The sequence below is a fragment of the Arachis hypogaea genome, chromosome 17 (assembly GCF_003086295.3).
Source record: "Arachis hypogaea cultivar Tifrunner chromosome 17, arahy.Tifrunner.gnm2.J5K5, whole genome shotgun sequence".
NCBI classification, from domain to species: Eukaryota; Viridiplantae; Streptophyta; class Magnoliopsida; order Fabales; family Fabaceae; genus Arachis; species Arachis hypogaea.
The window spans coordinates 57,917,251-57,921,764 of record NC_092052.1 but is presented as its reverse complement, the minus strand read 5'-3'; the positions used below and the strand labels follow the sequence as shown (position 1 = coordinate 57,921,764).

The 4,514-nt window shown below is 39.6% G+C and overlaps 1 non-coding gene across 1 annotated transcript; it reads right to left on the bottom strand.

The window, feature by feature from the left end:
• Window positions 1-258: 258 nt before the first annotated feature.
• On the bottom strand, window positions 259-366 carry LOC112767959 (small nucleolar RNA R71). The gene has a single exon (XR_003185399.1). It is a non-coding gene; the product is annotated as a small nucleolar RNA R71 (small nucleolar RNA).
• Between the last annotated feature and the right edge of the window lie 4,148 nt (window positions 367-4,514).

Genomic DNA, 4,514 nt, shown 5'->3' with positions numbered 1-4,514 from the left:
CTGATGCGACAAAACTGTAAGTTTCATGGACTTCCATCTGAAGATCCTTTTCAGTTCTTAATTGAATTCTTACAGATATGTGATACTGTTAAGACTAATGGAGTAGATCCTGAAGTCTACAGGCTCATGCTTTTCCTTTTTGCTGTGAGAGACAGAGCTAGAATATGGTTGGATGCTCAACCTAAACATAGCCTGAACTCTTGGGATAAGCTGGTCACGGCTTTCTTAGCCAAGTTCTTTTCTCCTCAAAAGCTCAGTAAGCTTAGAGTGGATGTTCAAACCTTCAGACAGAAAGAAGGAGAATCCCTCTATGAAGCTTGGGAGAGATACAAGCAACTGACCAAAAAGTGTCCTTCTGACATGCTTTCAGAATGGACCATCCTGGATATATTCTATGATGGTCTGTCTGAATTAGCTAAGATGTCATTGGATACTTCTGTAGGTGGATCCATCTACCTAAAGAAAATGCCTGCAGAAGCTCAAGAACTCATTGACATGGTTGCTAATAACCAGTTCATGTACACTTTTGAAAGGAATCCTGTGAATAATGGGACGCCTATGAAGAAGGGAGTTCTTGAAATTGACACTCTGAATGCTATATTGGCTCAGAATAAAATATTGACTCAGCAAGTCAATATGATTTCTCAGTCTGAATGGAATGCAAGCTGCATCCAACAGTACTCAAGAGGCATCTTCTGAAGAAGAAGCTTATGATCCTGAGAACCCTACAATAGCAGAGGTAAATTATATGGGTGAACCTTATGGAAACACCTATAACCCCTCATGGCGAAATCACCTAAATTTCTCATGGAAGGATCAACAAAAGCCTCAACAAGATTTTAATAATGGTGGAAGAAACAGGTTTAACAATAGTAAACCTTTTCCATCATCCACTCAGCAACAGACAGAGAATTCTGAGCAGAATCTATCTAGCTTGGCAAATTTAGTCTCTAATCTATCTAAGGCCACTTTGAGTTTTATGAATGAAACAAGGTCCTCCATTAGAAATTTGGAGGCACGAGTGGGCCAGTTGAGTAAGAAGATCACTGAAACTCCTCCTAGTACTCTCCCAAGCAATACAGAAGAGAATCCAAAGAGAGAGTGCAAGGCCATTGATATAACAATCATGGCCGAATCCAAGGAGGAAGGGGAGGACGTGAATCCCAAGGAGGAAGACCTCCTGGGACATCCAGTGATCAACAAGGAGTTCCCCTTTAAGGAACCAAAGGAATTTGAGGCTCATCTAGAGACCATAGAGATTCCATTGAACCTCTTTATGCCCTTCATGAGCTCTGATGAGTATTCTTCTTCTGAAGAGAATGAGGATGTTACTGAAGAGTAAGTTGCCAAGTACCTTGGTGCAATCATGAAGCTAAATGCCAAATTATTTGGTAATGAGACTTGGAAAGATGAACCTCCCTTGCTCACCAATGAACTAAGTGATCTGGATCAACTGAGATTGCCTCAGAAGAAACAGGATCCTGGAAAGTTCTTAATACCTTGTACCATAGGCTCCATGACCTTTGAGAAGGCTCTATGTGACCTTGGGTTAGGGATAAACCTCATGCCACTCTCTGTAATGGAGAAACTGGGAATCTTTGAGGTGCAAGCTTCTAGAATCTCATTAGAGATGGCAGAAAACTCAATAAAATAGGCTTATGGACAAGTAGAGGACGTGCTAGTAAAGGTTGCAGGCCTTTACATCCCTGCTGATTTCATAATCCTAGATACTGGAAAGGATGAGGATGAATGCATCATCCTTGGAAGACCTTTCCTAGCCACAGCAGGAGCTATGATAGATGTTAACAGAGGTGAATTAGTCCTTCAATTAAATGGGGACTCCCTTGTGTTTAAAGCACAAGGTTATCATCCTGTAAACATGGAAAAGAGGCACGATAAGCTTCTCTCAGTACAGTGTCAAATAAAGCCCCCACAATCAAACTCTAAGTTTCGTGTTAGGAGGCCTCAGCCAAACTCTAAGTTTGGTGTTGAATCCCCACATCCAAACTCTAAGTTTGGTGTTGGGAATCTATAAAATTGACCTGATCACCTGTGTGGCTCAGTGAGAGCCCACTGTCAAGCTATTGACATTAAAGAAGCGCTTGTTGGGAGGCAACCCAATGTTATTTAATATATTTTATTTTATTTTCTTTTTGTTATTTCATGTTTTATTAGGTTCATGATCATGTGGAGTCACAAAATAAATCCAAAAATTAAAAACAGAATCAAAAATAGCAGAAGAAAAATCACACCCTGGAGGAAGGACTTACTGGCGTTTAAACGCCAGTAAGGAGCATCTGGCTGGCGCTCAACGCCAGAACAGAGCATGGAGCTGGCGCTGAATGCCAGAAACAAGCATGAAGTTGGCGTTCAACGCCAGAAATATGTTGCATATGGGCGTTGAACGCCCAGAACAAGCATCACTTCGGCGTCTAAACGCCAGAAATGCATGCAAAGGCATTTTACATGCCTAATTGGCGCAGGGATGTTAATCCTTGACACCTCAGGGTCTGTGGATCCCACAGGATCCCCACATACCTCCACTCACCTTCCCTCCTCATAATCCTATATCATCCTCTCTCTCTCCATTCACAGTCATCCCTTCTGTTTTCCATTCACCACTCACATCCATACACCCCACCTACCTTCAAAATTCAAAATCTCTTTCCCACCCAAGCCCACTCATATAGCTGAATACACACATCCCTCCATCTCTTCCATATCTTCTTCTTCTTTTCTTTCTTCTCTTGCTCGAGGGCGAGCAATATTCTAAGTTTGGTGTGGTAAAAGCATAAGCTTTTTTGTTTTTCCATAACCATTGATGGCACCTAAGGCCAGAGAAACCTCTAGAAAGAGGAAATGGAAGGCAAAAGCTTCCATCTCCAAGTCATAGGAGATGGAGAGATTCATCTCAAGGGTCTATAGCTTAATGGTGGAACATTTGACTGCAAATCAAGAGATCCCTGAGATACCTCAGGGGATACATTTTCCTCCACACAATTATTGGGAGCAACTAAGGGGGAACATCAAGAGCACTCCATCATCCTTCAAGAAATTAGAGAAGATCAAAGAGCAATGAGGGAGGAGCAACAAAGACAAGGAAAAGACATAGAAGAGCTCAAGGACATCATTGGTTCCTCAAGAAGGAAACGTCACCATCACTAAGGTGGACTCATTCCTTGTTCTTAAATTTTCTGTTTTTCATTTTCTTATGCTAAATGTTTATCTATGTTTGTGTCTTTATTACATGATCATTAGTGTCTAAGTGTCTATGCCTTAAAGTAGTGAATATGAATCCATCACCTCTCTTAAATGAAAAAATGTTTTAAAAATAAAAGAACAAGAAGTACATGAGTTTCGAATTTATCCTTGAACTTAGTTTAATTATATTGATGTGGTGACAATACTTTTTGTTTTCTGAATGAATGCTTGAACAGTGCATATGTCTTTTGAAGTTGTTGTTTAAGAATGTTAAATATGTTGGCTCTTGAAAGAATGATGATAAGGAGAAATGTTATTTGATAATCTGAAAAATCATAAAAATTGATTCTTGAACCAAGAAAAAGCAGTGAATACAGAAAGCTTGCAGAAAAAAAAAAGAGAAGAAAAAAATGGCAAAAAAAAATAGAAAAAGAAAAAGCAAGCAGAAAAAGCCAGAAGCTCTTTAAACCAAAAGGCAAGAGCAAAAAGCCAATAGCCCTTAAAACCAAAAGGCAAGGGTAATAAAAAGGATCCCAAGGCTTTGAGCATCAGTGGATAGGAGGGCCTAAGCGGCTAAACCAAGCTGTCCCTAACCATGTGCTTGTGGCGTGAAGGTGTCAAGTGAAAACTTGAGACTGAGAGGTTAAAGTAAAGGTCCAAAGCAAAAAAAAGAGTGTGCTTAAGAACCCTGGACACCTCTAATTGGGGACTTTAGCAAAGCTGAGTCACAATCTGAAAAGGTTCACCCAGTTATGTGTCTGTGGCATTTATGTATCCGGTGGTAATACTGGAAAACAAAGTGCTTAGGGCCACGACCAAGACTCATAAAGTAGCTGTGTTCAAGAATCAACATACTGAACTAAGAGAATCAATAACACTATCTGAACTCTGAGTTCCTATAGATGCCAATCATTCTGAACCTCAATGGATAAAGTGAGATGCCAAAACTATTCAAGAGCAAAAAAAAAAAAGGCTACAAGTCCCGCTCATCTGATTGGAGCTATGTCTCATTGATATTTTGGAATTTATAGTATATTCTCTTCTTTTTATCCTATTTGATTTTCAGTTACTTGGGGACAAGCAACAATTTAAGTTTGGTGTTGTGATGAGCGGATAATTTATACGCTTTTTAGCATTGTTTTTAGTATGTTTTTAGTAGGATCTAGTTACTTTTAGGGATGTTTTTATTAGTTTTTATGTTAAATTCACATTTCTGGACTTTACTATAAGTTTGTGTGTTTTTCTGTGATTTCAGGTATTTTCTGGCTGAAATTGAGGGACTTGAGCAAAATCAGATTCAGAGGTTGAAGAAG